Below are 17,933 nucleotides of genomic sequence, written 5' to 3'. Positions count from 1 at the left end.
AACAAACAACCATTCGTACTCACATTCACACCTATGGGCAATTTATAGTTGTCAATTAACCTAGCATGCATGTTTCTGGGATGTGGGAGGAAACCGGAGTGGAAAACTCCACACAGGCGGGGCCGGGGATTGAACCCCGGTCCTCAGAACTGTGAGGTAGACTCCTCTAACCAGTCGTCTACCGTGCCGCTAAAAGTATATCATTATTAATAATAAATATTTGTAATATAATATAAGATAACCTTTATAAGTCCCACAATGGGGAAATTTCCATCATTTCAATAGCAATAGTAGATATTGGAAATATAAATATGTAATATAAATAGCATGCAAGAGAAGACATCTATACAAGTACAGTCACAAAATCGAAATCTAAACTATTGTCCATGCATAAACTATCCAATTCAATCTATCAGCAATGTTATTTTTTTGTTTTAAAAATATAGTGCTGAGTTTTAGTTTTGATGTTTGAGATATCATTAATCTGATTAAATATACTTTTTTTTTTTTTTTTTAAACCAAGGTTAAAAAAAAATAGAGTAAGTAAAGGACAGTTTTTATGATGGCACTTTGAAATCTCATATACTTTGATTCAGATTGATGCAATAAAAACATTAAAATGGCAAATATTGAAGCCATAATTTATTAACAATTACGATTATAGTCATGATTATGTTGTGCAATTGAACAGTATGCAGAACTATTTCTATAATTTAGATCATACACCGCTATAACTGTCCCACGGTAATGTTCTTCACAACATTTTGAAAATATGGAAATTCAGACAAAGTGAATTTCTACAGGTTGGCAGCGCTGAATCATTCAGTATGACAAGTATTTTAAAGCATTCTTATAGCATCCCGGCTCTTGCTCTCGTTATGTGTTCATATAAAATTACCTTGTGGTGAGTGTGAGGACATAATTGCATAATTGAGAGAAACATTTGAATAAAATTATAACGGTCTAACTTTTGTCTTACTTGCCTAAATTGTATTCATGAAATTTTTTTAGTAGTAGCTTCACCGTGAAGCCCTGAAACCCACTTTGACTTTACTTTGAAGGAGAACACGTTCAAAACAGTGAATATATTTTGAGTTATCAAAAGAATTCACATTTTACATGGTTTTTTTCCCTTGATGCTTATGAGATTATTTTGTCTTTTCTTCTGTATCACATCAATTGCCTTTTATTTGTCTTTTCTTTCTTTCATGGGAATGCTGACATTGCCAAGTTCTCATTGGAGGCACTGTGAAAAGGTTGTGGTGCTCTATGGGAGCTCTAAGTAAGTTCATGAAAGTACAACTACAAAGAGAACTTTTATTGAGCTAGAACTTTCATTTTGCGTTAAGAAAAGCTGCTGTGACAAACGTTTTGTTTGCTTAGTTTACCTTATACTGAGTAACCACAATGGGGCAGCACACTTAGCAGGTTGACATGCATGTCATATTAATTTGATGACAGTCTTTCTGCAGCCACTGATCAAAACCTAATATTTTCGGAAGTTTGAAGCATATTAAATTGAAATGAGAATTTGGCTTATGATGATCAATGTATGAAAGAAAAAACTTAAGCTGTCAGGTCACCAAAGATTTTGGATATGGTTTCTTCTGTTCATTAGGTCTGTCCTTCCTTTGCGCAACAAGTAATCCAGTGGGTAACTTTCTTCATCTTCTAATAGAGATGTGGGAGTGTCGAGAACTGAAGCAGCATCAAAGCCTGTGTGTGTGCGCGCGTGTGTTGGCACAACAGACGGTGTTAGCACAGCTGTCCAATCAGAAATAGGCAAAGGAGGTGGGACACAGGTGTCACATCCATAACAAACTACATGCATAATTATCATCTTATGTTTACCCTATTGACCAGGTGTGTCTGTCATTATCAGACTTAATCCTGTCTATAACTATATACTGTCTATAAGAAATTGACATGACAATGACCACAAGAATGCCTAGAAAAACATCATTCATGAGATGGATAAATAAAGAAATATACCATGATTAGTGAGCATGACCAGCAGAGAAACATAATAGAAATATCGTGATTACCAAGCAGTCCACATAGCTACTGCCCCCTTGAAGACTGGAGGTCTGATCGTGACGGCATGATTATGACTTCAGGGGCTATTCTTGTCCCTTCACAGTCATGCAGGAATGCCTGCAACGTTTATTATTGCAGCTTCTGACTCTGACTACCTCTAGAGGGTGATTAAACTAAGGTTTGTCAAATGAGGACAGCCCATAGAGTAGAGACTGTGCTCTATTGTTATCGTTACTTTAGAGCTTGTGGTGCTTATGAATGCATGTCTCCAGAGGTGTATGATGAGGTGTTTTATTAAGAGAAAGGTCATGGAGAAGTCATGTCTTGCCGAAGTTTTGGCATGGTTACTCAGTTCACAACCATATTTGGGATTGCAGTACAGGTACATGAAATCATATTTTATCAAACTGTACTCTGAATAGAATAAGCAGGAAACATTTTATATATAGTATATTTCATGATTCCATTGCACAGTACAAACATGCAGACCAAGTATACTGTAGTATATTTGACAACAATGGACATTTTTTTCGTTTTTACACACAATTGCCATTTTGAGTTGCCACAAATCCATTTATTAAACTTGGAATGCCCTTCTATGCCAGGAAAAGGAGTGTGATAGATTTTGTTTGGCAGGTATTCAGTGACCTTGTCATGGACGCAAATGCTCAATTGTTTGCTTCTTCAGTCGCAATTGGTGGTTATCGCTTTTCCCTCCTCTCCTTCACAGGTGTGAGAACAGGGAATTGAGTCCAGAGATTGTCAAGGTAGCAACAAAAGCAACAACTGAGTATGTGCATGGATGACATTTGGTCAACACAGATAAATCCATGCGTGCGGTTTTGCAAACAATATGTACCACGTCTCCATACTTCTTGATATAATGTTGATATGTTTGAGTGTGTGCAACTGTTGCTCTGTGAAAGGTTACAACTTCAAGCCACATATTCCCCAGTCAGTTTATACAAATGGAAATTTAAACCACCAAACTAACAAGGCAGTTGACAAGGTTATATGAGGTCTGTTTTCATTCTGGCATTTCCTCATGTTAAACACCAGAGTAATCAACAAGCTGCCTCGCGTCCTGTCTGTATTCCTCGCTCGCTACCCTCACCTCACTTGCTCTTTCTGTCTCTGCTAGGATTCATTTAACACATCCATATTGGATTTCCTAATGTGTGGCCGAATAAGTGGCTTGTACAACTGGCATCTGGGCTGGTTTTCTTACAGACATGTCCAATTTGTATTTGTGTCCAAGGCACCTGCCTGCAGGAGGAAAGAAACGTGGGTATGTCTTGTTTCCATGCCTGAATGTGTTCGTGTGCTTGTCTTGAATGTGTGCTTGCTATCGTGTTACATGGAGAGGCTCAATTTGTGGCACAGGGATGAAATTGATTTAATAGGAAATAGCCTTCAGAAGCAATGCAAAAATATATACAGAAATCTCAGATGGACTGTAGCTATGAAAAATTCTGTAAGGAGGCACAGAGATGGAGTCAGCAAATCAGACCTCAGGAGGTGCCAGGGATGCTGATTATTTATAGATAAAATCCACCTCCTTTCTTGGCTATTGCCTGTAAGCTAGTTGCTCATATGTGCCGCTTTGGAAGTGCAGAATAAATCCTTTGCTGGGTTGAAAATAGCCAGCCAGCAATGATGTTGGCCAACCTATCCTCACAAGATTTTCTTGAAAAGGCCGTCTTGAAAATGTAGTCGAACAATACACGTTATTCATCCTCCCCGGTCACCCATTGTGCACATCGCAAGACTATTTAGCTCAACTAATCAGAGGATGGAAAATGCAAACCCTGCACAGGCCAACAGTGGTGAATCTGAAATTTGATTTGTTTTTCAAAAAAGAACAAAACAGCAATTGCTAATAGTGAGTATGTTTCATGAGCCTGCACTTCTGAGTCTGAAGGCAGATTACATTGACATGGCCACACATAGAGGCTGAAATCTGATTGGAGAAAAAAATATATACATAACACCACTAACATTGTTGGGGAAATTCATTTTCTATGCGAACTAGTTCAAAGTTCAGTTTCATAGTTAATAATGCAAAATTTTGAACTCCACTGGCTTGCCCGCCTCGGAGTGCTTGTTCGCCAGCCGGAAGAGAGCAGGCATCAGCCCTGGAGGTGGTTTTGGAAAAACAAGTAGCAAGGTGGGTGAGGACCTGGAGAAAAATAAATAAATAAATAAATAAATAAATAAATAATAAAAATAAATAAATAAATAAATAAATAAATAAATAATAAAAATAAATAAATAAAAAAACTTGCTGCTGCTGTGGTTCTTTTTTTCACCAAGTCATTTCAGTACAAAGCGCTCCCCTCCTTCCCTCCTTGCGCTCCCGGCTCCCGTGATGTCAACACGAATGGCCGCTTTATCCTTCTGTTGTCCAGTGCTGAAGGTGGAAGGGGGCCGATGGCAGAGGCACTGCGAACAATGCCGGTGGTTGTGTTAGCTAGCTAGGGTTCTTGTTTGAGAAAGGAGGCTGAGGCACCCAGCCATAACCCATTGCAGAGCTGTGGCAAAGCGGCACTTCTTCGTAGAAGTGACACTAAACACTGAAAGTACGTCAAATCAAGTTTCCCTAACTGCTACTATTTCAGGTAGTTATCTATGTTCAAGGGTCCATTTCCCTGTATAAGATGTTTTTTATACATTTGACACTACAACCACACAGTTTTTATTTTGGTACTTCCGTTTTTTGCATGTGTGGATTTGCATATTGGCTAAATATTTTGTTTGACCTGAAACATTTAGATCTAACATTTAAATTTAATAATTATATTTAAATATATATTTAAAATTTATATTTAAATGTAAGATTTATATTTGGATTTAGATTGAACATTTAAGATTTATATATATATATATATATATATATATATTTAACATTTATATATATATATTTAAGCGGCATGGTGACCGACTGGTTAGCACATCTGCCTCACAGTTCTGAGGACCGGGGTTCAAATCCTGCCCCCTCCTGTGTGGAGTTTGCATGTTCTCCCGTGCCTGTGTGGGTTTTCTCCGGGCACTCCGGTTTCCTCCCACATCCCAAAAACATGCATGGTAGGTTGATTGGAAACTCTAAATTGCCCATAGGTGTGAATCTGTGCGCGAATGGTTGTTTGTTTATATGTACCCTGCGATTGGCTGGCGACCAGTTCAGGCTGTACCCCACCTCTCGCCCGAAGTTAGCTGGGATAGGCTCCAGCACGCCCGCGACCCTAGTGAGGAGAAGCGGTACAGAAGATAGATGGATATATATTTAGAATTTAGATTTGAGATTTAGATACAACATTTAATATTTGGATTTAGCTATACAGGTAGCAAATATTGTTCTAAATGTGCAAAAAACCTCTGTGTTTCAATCACTTAAGATACGCATTTATCATTTTTAAGTTGATTTTCAGTTGGACACCTGCCCCAAAATATCAGTACAGCACGACACGAGTGCAAAAAGAAAAATTTGGGCATCTTGAAATGGAAAATACTGTTTAATTTGGGTCTGACTGACTCTTCTGATGAAAAGGTAGGTAACCGAGCGACTGTGTATATTTTGTGAGTCCTTTGTGACAAGCATGCATCAATTTTCAGTGATTTATTTTGTCCCACAAGAGTTTGTTTATCCCCACTAATCACTTGGAATCTGGGGTTTTTGAGTTTTGAAATTATAATTCCAATGTGTTTATTTCTTCTTTCATTGCCTGACAAACTGTCAAACTGCCTAATATTTGATGACTGAGAAAATGACACTTCAACACTCATGAATGTGCAAAAAGGAACCACTGGAGTAGAAAATTCCCCTACACTCACTTTGATAGTTTGTAGATTAGACTGGAAATGTTAATAATGAAGGATTACACTAAACTGTAGCTGACCGGATTATAGTTAAATGCTGCTCTTCTTTTCTTGTCAACTCTCCTCCTTATTTTCTCTTAATTTCCTTTCCCTTCGTCTCTCATATTGGGCCTCCCTCTTTTTACCCTGAGGGCCCTGCAGTGTCAGATGTAGTACTTCGGTATAATGTAGTATAAAAAAAAAAAAAAATCAATAATGCCAGACTGTGGTAGATTCTAATACCCTTCAGTAGATATGTGGTGTAATGCTGTACGTAAGGGAAACAGTTGAGTAAAAACAGGTTCTGTCGATAAAAGTAAAAAGAAAGAATTAAGTAGTAGTTCTTGCATAAATGGCTGTTCACTTGGTTTTCTTGTGAACATGTGTATTAAAGTCTGAGGGGCGTGCTCCTAGAACTGTTCCATACTGTAAATAAAGTGACTTTAGAATAATTTTCAATACCGCTTTTCCTTATTTGGATAAATTGGCTGGCCCAGCCAATTGCAGGGCACATATCGACAAACAACCATCCACACTAAAAAATCAAACATATGGACAATGTTTCAAGTTTTCAATTAACTTAAGATGTTTTTGGAATTGCTTTGAAAATAAAAAACATTTAAAAAATATATTTTTATTTCTTTAAACCCCAACAAATCTTGAATAAGGGATAAACTGCTGTTTTCGGGGTTGGTTGACCCCAACCCCCAAATAAATAAAGAAGAAAACAAAAAGAAAAAAGAAACAAAAAGAAAATACAATTCAACAAAAAAAAAAATAGAAAACTGCCAAACTGTGGGTATACGGGGGTCTACTGTAAGCTGATTTTACTTTCACACTTCGGGGTGATTTGTCAATTATTGTTGAACGTTTGGACTGAGAAAAATGTTTGCAGCATGTATATCTAAATAAATATTTTACCTTCAATAATAAAAAATTATTTATAGCGTTTTGGGGGGGGGGGGAAGATCTTGAAATGTTATTGAAAACATTGTCAACATATTTAATAAAGGTTATTATTATTATTATTATTATTACAGTTTGGGGACAGAGCCAATTAATTTACATTATGTATTATGGGAAATACATGAAATAAGAAGAAACTGTTTATCAGTGTGTTCGACATTTCCGCTCTAAGTCAAGTATAAATGATAAACATACTGTATCAACATATTTATAGAAAAATCTAAACAAATACATAACCTGTTACATTGTGTTTTGATCTAGGTGGAGGTAAATATTCCAGTGTTAATATAAATTCAAGAAGAAAGACACACATTTCTGCATAGATATATACATAAACACACACACACACATTCTCAGTCATACACAGCTGTCTGCAAAGTGAGACAGTGTCAACTCTGAGTTAATGATGGATAATACAAAATATGCTAATAAGCCAGCAGGAGGCAGAGACTGAATTGCACCATCAGATGTGGGCAGAGGTTTAAAGAACCCTATTTTGACAACTTAATTACTTCTTGCTGGGATATTACTTTGAGTTCCTGATTGACCCCATTAAAATCCAGACAGAAAGCCAGCGAAAACACCAAAGAGTAGCGAAGAGTGAGGAGATTGTTTCTCACCGCTTTTGTAGTTGGTAGGGGGAGAGGACTCTTGTTTCTACGATTCTGCAGAAATTAAATGAAGAGAAATGACATTAAAAGGAATGTGACACAAGGACAAGAATGACAGGCACTGTGAAAAGAGACAAAAAAATGACAGGGTGGGGATGGAAACAATACTTTTAGTCTCTATCTGGAGCATACTGCCTTTGCCATTAATTGGGAATGCCCTCTCTCTTTTCCTTCTTTTACCCTCGCCTGCTCCCACCTCTCCTTCGTCTCATCTCCTTGTTGCTTTGTCTCTCTCTCTCTTCACTGTGTCTACACCTGCTTCTCTCTCTTTTCCCTGCCTCTTTTGCCTGTTTACTCCCTGCACTTCTGTGCATGTGTAAATACATCATCGGTTCAAACAGGGGAAAACAAAACAAAACAAAAAAACTGGCATACATGACCCTCGGGTTGTCGGAAGAAGAGTCAGTCAATCTTTTGGAAGACTGCAATGTCACTAAAATCATCCCATTTGATTTTTGCTTTTCTCCCTTTTGACCCTACAACAATTTTCTTCCCTCTCTGTGACTTTAATTCATGCTTTGTTTTTTTATTTTTTTATTTAGTTTGGGTCCTCAAGCATCACTCATGTCAGGCAAATACACAAATCAGACCTGTGAATGTGAATGTGCACGTGAATGTAAATGGTTGTCTGTCTATACAGTATATGCTTTGTGATTGGCAATCTGTCCAAGGTGTCCAATCCAAAATCAGCGGTATAGAAAATCAATGGGTGGATGGACTGTCATTTTGGCGTGCAAATCTTTTGAATAAATAAATGAATATGAATATAATAATACATAAAAATGAACTTGCACTGCACTGAATGAAAAAAAATCGAACTGCTATCATGCTGTTGAAAGGCACTTTATTAAAAAAATGTAATGAGAAAAATAGCAATAGCAATTTAATATACAATATCAATCCGTTTTGTAATGTGTTTTTTAATGAGAAAAATAGCAATGTACAGTACAATCTACATTATAAAAACATATAGTAATGACAATGAAATAGAATTATAAAGAATTTAATTGAACCTAGGTCCCCAGAACTGTGAGGCAGATGTGCTAATCAGTCATCCACGGTGCCGCCCTTTGTCTTATTTCTAAATTTCAAATATTTTCTATACCTTTAAAACTGCTGAGTGCAATGCCAACTTGGCTGCAGACAGCCTTTGAGGTAAGGAGTTTTATTATATACACAGGTACATTTCAAGAAATTAGAAGATATGTATTCTATTTTATTGAGATGACATACCTAAATAGATTGTGCAACAGAAGCTTGCAGATGACCAAAAACATACATGACTTCATGGACAGCTCTTACTCAGTTTACTGTATATTTCAAATATTTTTTTGTGAATGGAAGGTTTTTTTTATTTTTTTTCCCCCCGTGACTGACTGAATTGGACCTTCAACACATCCCCACCAGCCAGCCTCACGCCGGTGTTGTCTCCCCTGGCCCGGCCTAGGAAGACGCACACAGCCGCTTGGGCTTGGAATATTTGAATCATCTTGATAAATTAACCGAATAAAGATAACAAGAAACCAAATACAAAGAGAAGCGATACAAAGACTGCTCTTTAAATTCCTTGGGGCCCAAGTGTGATAAATTGATGTTTGAAGCATCTCTTTTCTTCTCGCCAAACAATGTAGCCTTCCTCGCTTCCTATTCTCTTGTCTGTACTCTATTTGTCTGTCTCCTCTTTGGTAGAAGATGTCGTGTAGAGCGGGTACTACATGGGCTGCTCTACATGCGCTATGGTAACGAGGTGTCAGAACCTCCATGGGGTAGATTTGCACTACTGGAGATTTGGCTGCTCTTCTGATAAATATTTGCAGATACGATTATGGCAGAGAGCGGGAAGGAAAGGAAAGCGTGCATTCCCATACACACTATGGACACAAATATTCTGACACAGGGCTATTACGCACGTACATTTTGAAACCTATTTAAGGTTGAAGATTACATTTTCTGTTCTTGTTCATTCGTGTTCAATGGGGCCCTCTCAAAACTGCATAGAATTGTTCAAAATGTCTGGAATGCAATTAAGGTTAAAGGGGAAAAAATAAATCAATGATGGCACACATGGGTAATAAAATCAATACCAAACTAGAAAATTGTGACAAATGATGGTCTGTCCAAATTAAGTCTGTCTGCTAGAATGCTGAGATAAAATGCTTTTGGATGTTGCAAAATGCCATGGTCAACAATTTCTTAATTATTCCCATGAGGGAACTTGATCTTGTTTTGTGATGATTAAAGCAGTTTTTGGATGCAACCCATACTTCTATAATCTAAAAATCTTATAAAATATCTATGTCATTTAAATGTGTCACATGTGCAATGATGAATTAATTTGACAACTGTATTCAAATTTAGGCAGTAATTTAAAGTAAGGTATGAATCCAAATCCCTCTGGAAACTACAACAACAGTGTTGCTCATGATAGATGATATGCCGTCATCTTTTGTTGTCTTCCTTTTGCACAACTATCTCTGGGACGGGAAACTCACTTGCGAAAATTCAGGCATTGTTCAGGCATTCAGAGAGAATTTAAAAGATAGATCACAGCTTCATTCAGTCAACAAAAGCCACCTGCAACCCCAATTCCAATGAAGTTGGGACGTTGTGTTAAACAAATAAAAACAGAATACAATGATTTGCAAATCATGTTCAACCTATATTTATTTGAGTACACAACAAAGACAAGATATTTAATGTTCAAACTGCTAAACTATTGTTTTTAGCAAATAATCATTAACTTAGAATTTTATGGCTGCAACACGTTCCAAAAAAGCTGGGACAGGGTCATGTTTACCACTGTGTTACATCACCTTTTCTTTTAAGAACATTCAATAAACGTTTGGGAACTGAGGACACTAACTGTTGAAGCTTTGCAGGTGGAATTCTTTCCCATTCTTGCTTGATGTAGCGTTTCAGCTGTTCAACAGTCCGGGATCTGCGTTGTTGTATTTTACGCTTCATAATGCGCCACACATTTTCAATGGGAGACAGGTCTGGACTGCAGGTAGGCCAGTCTAGTACCCGCACTCTTTTACTACGAAGCCACGCTGTTGTAACACGTGCAGAATGTGGTCTGGCATTGTCTTGCTGAAATAAGCAGGGACGTCCATGAAAAAGACATTGCTTGGATGGCAGCATACGTTTCTCCAAAACCTGTATGTACCTTTCAGCATTAATGGTGCCTTCACAGATGTGTAAGTTACCCATTTCATTGGCACTAACACAGCCCCTTACCATCACAGATGCTGGCTTTGGAACTTTGCGTCCATAACAGTCCGGATTATTCTTTTCCTCTTTTGGAAATCCACAATTTCCTAAAAACAATTTCAAATTTGGACTCGTCAGACCACAGAACACTTTTCCACTTTGCATCAGTCCATCTTAGATGAGCTCGGGCCCAGAGAAGCCGGCGGAGTTTCTGGTTGTTGTTGATAAATGGCTTTTGCTTAGCATAGTAGAGTTTCAAGTTGTACTTACGGATGTAGCGCCGAACTGTATTTACTGACATTGGTTTTCTGAAGTGTTTCTGAGCCCATGTCGTGATATCCTTTACACATTGATGTTGATTTTTGATGCAGTGCCGCCTAAGCGATCGAAGGTCACGGGCATTCATTGTTGGTTTTTGGCCTTGCCGCTTACATGCAGTGATTTCTCCTGATTCTCTGAACCTTTTGATGATATTATGGACCGTAGATGATGAAATCCCTAAATTCCTTGCAATTGTACGTTGAGGAACATTGTCCTTAAACTGTTGAACTATTTTCTCACGCACTTGTTCACAAAGAGGTGAACCTCGCCCCATCTTTGCTTGTGAATGATTGAGCAATTCAGGGAAGCTCCTTTTATACCCAATCATGACACCCACCTGTTCCCAATTAGCCTGTTAACCTGTGGGATGTTCCCAACAGGTGTTTGATGAGCATTCCTCAACTTTCTCAGTCTTTTTGCCACCTGTCCCAGCTTTCTCGGAACGTGTTGCAGCCATAAAATTCTAAGTTAATGATTATTTGCTAAAAACAATAAAGTTGATCAGTTTGATCATTAAATACCTTGTCTTTGTAGTGTAATTGTGAGTGTAAATGTGTAGTGTGATTTGCTTCAAGGCTAACTTTGATGGTGTGGATGCGCCTTTTTGTTTTTTTCTTTTTGGTAAATAAATAGTTGTTATTGACAATGAATGTAGCAATTCAAATGGAGTCATATGTTTTATTTCCTCTCTCATAGAGATATAACATTCTTATTTTTCGTTAAAGAAACAATTAAGCAAAAATCTTAATTTTAAACAGTATTTTCTTCAATGAGACAAGATGACCATATGAGTTTTCACCTGCATCATTGTTACATATTAGAACAACAGTCCTTTCGATCAGGTGTTCTTAACTGATCTTGAAGCTAAATTTTCCCTTGTTGCCTTTTCAAGTCATCTACTGAAGCCTAACCAAATGAATTTGGAGTCTTTTTCTGTTAGACTTCAATCATCTAATGTAAAGAAGAACACCAAACAGTTAATAACAACAGCAGAGTAAACTGTTTGGCATAGTAGGCAGCAAAGGTTTTGCATGTATTATGGGTACAATGCTCAGACGGTCCAATAATATAAAGGTGATTGTAAGAAGCATTACAGTTACAACACCCGTCCATCACTCTTTCCATTCTTTAAACCTCCTCATTAGGATCACAGATGAGTTGGAGCCCATCCCTGCTTATTTGCGCAAGAGGCAGCATCCTGGATTGGTTGCCAGTCATTCACAGAGCCGACGAGTGACCTGACTTTCGAGTTTTTCAAGATACGAGGCGTCAATCGGCTGAGATTTTGCTTTGACTTGCGGGCCCAAACTTAAGATACGGGTGCTGTGTGGCAGTAGGTTGCTCCACTCACTTCACAACAAGCTGCAGTTTGGCTGACTTAATTTGTAAATGTTCTTCAAAAAAGAAAATTTAAGCTGTTGACTGCCACTACCAGTTGAAGGTTACTGTCAGAGTAACCATAAAACAAAGAGAATTACTTGTGTATTTGACACAACCACATAGACTCCATCAAGATTAAAATGGAAAACACCACAGTCACACAGACTGAAAATTAACATAACATACACAAAAAATAACATCCACCAAGGGTGTTTAAACCCATTTTAAGCTGTGGACAAAAGATCCATTACGCCGGTGAATTTACAGAGCTACAGTGACAAAGAATATTCTGCAGAAGATGAGAGTTTTCTTATTAAAAAATGTGGCTTGATTACACTACATAAAACCATCGAATATTTTTAAATTCTCCTCTATGATGTTTTTTCTGACTATATTTTACAATATACTGCTACTAATTTTTATTAAAAATGTAAAAAAAAAAAATGGCGCTGATTTGGGGGGGGCAGGAGCGGATGAATTGCATTTCCATTCATTTTAATAGTGAAATATGTTTTTACAAATAAGTGTTTTGGGATAAGTACATGGTCACAAAACAAAATAAACCTTTATCTCAAAGCACCACTGTATTTAAATGGCTGTATATAAAAGTATAAAAATAGTTATGTATGTGTTATTGGACATTACCCACTCATTGGATTTTGGGTGCAGTCTCATACATGGCATATGTGTAGAAATTAATGTCTATGGACTGGAGTCAATAACCAGGCTTGTCTATAATACCAGGTCCCTCAAAAGTCACCATCACACGATGAGAAGGAAAAAGCTGAGCAAATAGAAGCACACGATACAAAGAAATGCTGGAGGGGAAGGTTGGAGTATAATGGTAGTGGTGGCGGAAATGTCAACTGGGCCATTCTATTATGTAGCTTGCAATCATTTTGTAATGATTTCTCTTCAAGCCTTAGCAGAAGATGAGAAAACATAAAGAGTGGGTCACCAAATTAGAGGAACAACATATTTGGGGGGGGGGGGGGGGGGGGGGGAGTCAAGGGAAAATACGATGAGAAGAAGAAAGGAATAGGCTGTATGGAAGAGCAGGCCACTGTAGCTTGGAGATCAAACAAGCAGCCCAGATGGTTCTTTAGGGAGGAACAAAAAAGATAATTCCAAGCATGATGGCAACCACGGTTGGGAATTGATAAGACTTTCGTGATTCCGATTACATTATCGATACTGCTTATCGATCTGATTACTTTTTTGATTCTCTTACCGATTCTCATTGGGTGAGGCAATGTTTGTTTGCTTTTACTCTTCAATATCTTTAACGTTGGACATTTTTCTTCAATATTGTAATGGCCAAAAGTGGAATTATATTAGTGTATTCATATCTTTACATGGATACTAATTTAAGTGGAATGAGATTATTAAATTTGTATCCGAAGATGGGATTATGTTTTTCATTGAATTGGAATTAAAATATTTTCCTTGAATTTTGATCACTACCATATGACTTTCTTTATACCATTTAGCTTGGTCACTCAATGAAGCTTGCTAATTTTGATTCTGTCAAAGAACGCATAACACGGACCGTCCAGTTTATATAATTAAAATATGAAGTTAAAATAGGATACTGTCATATCAGGTGAACATTTTCATAGAATCACATGCTGCTGACTGCAATTAAATCCCTGGAAGCACCAAGAGAAGAGATAAGATTTAATTATGAATGTATTTCTTCACACATTCAACATCAGGGCGTCAGACTATGATTGGCACCAGCGTTCCAGTTGGGTGGATCAACCCAAAATCAAGTATAAAAGGTGTTCCAGAATAAAAGACAAAGCCCATGGAACATGACGTTTTTCAGCTGGTAAACGAGGATGTCATTCTGGGTTCATACTGTCCATACTACACAATTAAAATGCACATTTCCCATTGTATTTACTCTTATTCTTATTTGCATGAAAAAATATATATAAATACATATATATATTTTTAAAAGAAAACTACACGATGCTAGTACTTAACACATTTATTAGACCGCCACCCAAGTTTATAGCATAACTGTCCAAAATTAACAGCATTAGTAATACCAGACTCATTGGTAAAAAATTGCTGACTTCTCAGTGGCTCTGTGTGTGCGCACGAGTGTGTGTGTGCGTGTGTTTGATTGGCAGAAGAGGATGCACTGTCAATTTAACAGCTTATGTTGCCTGTTCTTGTCATTATTAAATTACCCAATGTTCCGGGAACCAAAAAAGAAAAGACCAGAAGCAAACAAACTCTCACACATTATGATAGGCTTCAGTGACTCCATCATTGCACAGTGAGGCACCTTATATTCACACATGGCATGTCAGCACTCAGAGTCAAGTATAATGATGATTTTAAGTCAGGCCAACGGAGGTCCACACTCCAATGCACTCCAATGCTCTTTGCAGTGCTTCCTTGTGTTCCAGGGACAGTAATACATTTATTACTGCCACTGCTGTATGACTGTATGAATAAGTCATATTCTATCAGTTCTTCAGGAATATTCCAGTATGGTAGCTATCACAGAGGGCTCGAGCTAGAAGCTTCAAGTTTTTCCAAACCACACTCATCTATCCAAGCCTGAGTTTGGACACTCAGCCACAGACTTGCTGGAACAGAAATGGCCCTCCCCAAACTGTTTGCACAAATTTGGACGCATAAAATAGTCCAAAATATCTTAGTTTAAATGTAGATTGTAGATTCAGGGGTTTGAATGTGTCTAACGCAATCTGTAATTGATTCATTGGCCAACAGAGTGGTCCATAATCCCAACAACAGGATAAAAGTCGAGAAAGTGGATAAATGGAAGTTTGGCACAATATTTTTGCTCCTAAACAGTGCTATGTATGATGGGATAGAATACAGACTACATCACCATTGGCGACAACTGACAAGAGAACTATGAACAACCTTCCCTGCATTTTGTTGTTCCTCTCAGAGACCATGGTGATGGGAGAGAATATTGCAAGAGAGGGTTTTGAACAGAGAGAGAGTTAAATATTAAAATATAGCAGCAACTCACTGATGTGATTACTTTTTCCAAGGCCCATTTTCTGTATAGAAATTGAGAAGAGCTTTTGTTCAGTTAGGCCATTTTTTAAAACTCAGCCTTGCTTCCGTCAACTGATAAGAAGAATAGAGCCCAAGTCAGCCAACATGATCTTGTTGACCCTTCCATACCTTGATTTGCCTCATCTGATTCAACTTCCATGCAGTCGGCTGGCAAATCTCACACAGGAAGGGAGCACTTATTTAAGCTGCTTTGGTCTGCCTGAGACTTCCTCCTGCTTTGCCAGGATGTCAATTTGCAGCTCGCCATCACCCTCGCTCCTCTTTTGCATACTGTGTCTGACTGCATCAGTTTCACTTGTGTTGTCATTGGTGCTGACTGTTGCGTAACCTGCAGGCTCTTTGCCTGTTTCTCTGCATGGCTGTGGCATGCATGGAACTCCCGGAAAATGGTTTTAAAGTTATTTACCACATGATTAGTTGTGGTATGGCTTTGTACACTGATTCACATGTTTAGGTTTAATTACGTTGAAGTGAAGAGGTTGGAGTCATGGAATAACCCCTTACATCTCAGAGAGGTTTGACAAAAGTATTTATCTTAGCAAGATTCTCAACTCAAATATTTGTGAGTTAGTTAATACAACTGCGATTGGCTGGCAACCAGTTCAGGGTGTACCCCGCTTCCTGCCCGATGACAGCTGGGATAGGCTCCAACACGCCCGCGACCCTAGTGAGGAGAAGCGGCTCAGAAAATGGATGGATGGACGGATAGCTAATACAATAACATTTTAACAAAACTTAAATATTCTAACTAGAAAGATGTCAAGGTCATTTACACAAGACAATGATGAATCAGAAACCCGTTTACATGCCTTATATTCCGATATGAATTGGGTTAGAAGCCCAAACCAGATAAAAATGCTCCATATAAACACCAAATTCAGAATAAACATACGGAAACCACATGGAATGTTATTAGGTTTCACGGGGGTAGAATATTCCTTTTCTCCAAACCGATCACGTCATGTAAACCGTCAATTGGAATGTCGTCAGGCTGCGTTCTTCCAGCGCATGCCTCTCTTCAAATAAATGTGCAGTGATGTCATCGTTAACACACTTGAAAATATTTCGGCTTCCAAACAGAGCTGGTCTGCTACAGAGATCTCGTTTTTAACTACTACTACTATTTGTTTTTATCAAGGTTTAATAAACACTAATAAAAGTGCAAAAACAATTACCTGAATAGAACACTTACCTCAGTCTTGATAAATCACGTGACGCTTACACACATCTGCGCATGTCACACATCTGTAAAACGGGTGTTCTGATTAAATGTCGTGGCACATGTAAACACCAGACCGGAATAGATCACGACACATGTAAACAGTTGACCTGGTATTTTCAATCACAGTGATTTCCATCCATCCATTTACTGTACCACTTATCCTCACTAGGTTCGCAGGTGTGCTGGCGCCTATCCCAGCTATCTTCGGGCGAGAGGCGGGGTACACCCTGAACTGGTTGCCAGCCAATCGCAGGGCACATATAAACAAACAACCATTCGCACTCACATTCACACCTACGGGCAATTTAGAGTCTTCAATTAACCTACCATGCATGTTTTGGGGATGTGGGAGGAAAATAGAGTACCCGGTGAAAACCCATGCAGGCACAGAGAGAACATGCAAACTCCACACAGGAGAGGCCAGATTTGAACCCGGGTCCTCAGAACTGTAAGGCAGATGTGCAAACCAGTCGTCACTGTGCCGCTCCAGAATGATTTCAATGAATGAAAAAAAGTCTCCATGTTAACCCGGCTACAGTATATTAACATTGGGAGTGATATCATGCTTTGGATTGGAATGTGTGAATGACTTATGTAGAATGAATGTATACCAGAAACCTCAACCAACTAAAATCATAATACATCGCCAAACATGTAATATATCCCGGGGTTGCCTTGAGGGTATGGCAACTTAGTTGACTTTGTTGGGATGTTGAGGGTCGTGAAGGTCTGGGACTTCATCCATTAATGTTCGTGTGATTGAGGAACAGAAAACAAAGGATAGTGGGGACCGAAAAGATGAAGGGGCTTTCGGTGGAAGCAGAGCCTTTCTTTCCAGGGAAATTGGAATCACATTACACAATAATATTTTGACGTAAAATATAAGAAACTCAACATATTACAGCAAGACTAACTTGTAGTCCCACTGGACATCACATCAGAGAACAAACCTTTTTTATTTTATATTTTAATGTAAGTGATAAACACAGGAGGAGAGGTTTATACTTACTCTTTTGAATAAATGTGTAATTTTTCAAAGTACTGAGGAATATGGTAATGATTTATTTGACATGCAGCTCTAAGGATGTTTCTGCATCATGTTAGTTTGCTTATAACTGTCATTGGAATGCATTTGCTTGCCTTCACCCCTGCAGTGTGAGTGTGTGTACTGACAGAAGGAACAACAGACGCTCCTCATTCACTCT

General features: G+C 38.2%; 1 long non-coding RNA gene across 1 annotated transcript in view; it reads right to left on the bottom strand.

Moving 5' to 3' along the window:
• Window positions 1-2,057: 2,057 nt before the first annotated feature.
• Window positions 2,058-17,933, bottom strand: part of LOC133482725 (uncharacterized) — a 21,170-nt gene continuing 5,294 nt past the window's right edge. The window contains exons 2-4 of the long non-coding RNA XR_009789887.1: window positions 7,479-7,523; window positions 4,347-4,479; window positions 2,058-4,216 (exon numbers count right to left, since the gene is read on the bottom strand). This is a non-coding gene — a long non-coding RNA (uncharacterized LOC133482725). The remainder of the gene's footprint in view (window positions 4,217-4,346; window positions 4,480-7,478; window positions 7,524-17,933) is intronic.

This window comes from Phyllopteryx taeniolatus, chromosome 8, assembly GCF_024500385.1.
Source record: "Phyllopteryx taeniolatus isolate TA_2022b chromosome 8, UOR_Ptae_1.2, whole genome shotgun sequence".
Classification (NCBI taxonomy): Eukaryota; Metazoa; Chordata; class Actinopteri; order Syngnathiformes; family Syngnathidae; genus Phyllopteryx; species Phyllopteryx taeniolatus.
Note: the sequence above shows the minus strand (reverse complement) of the source record. Positions and strands in the feature narration are given on the sequence as shown.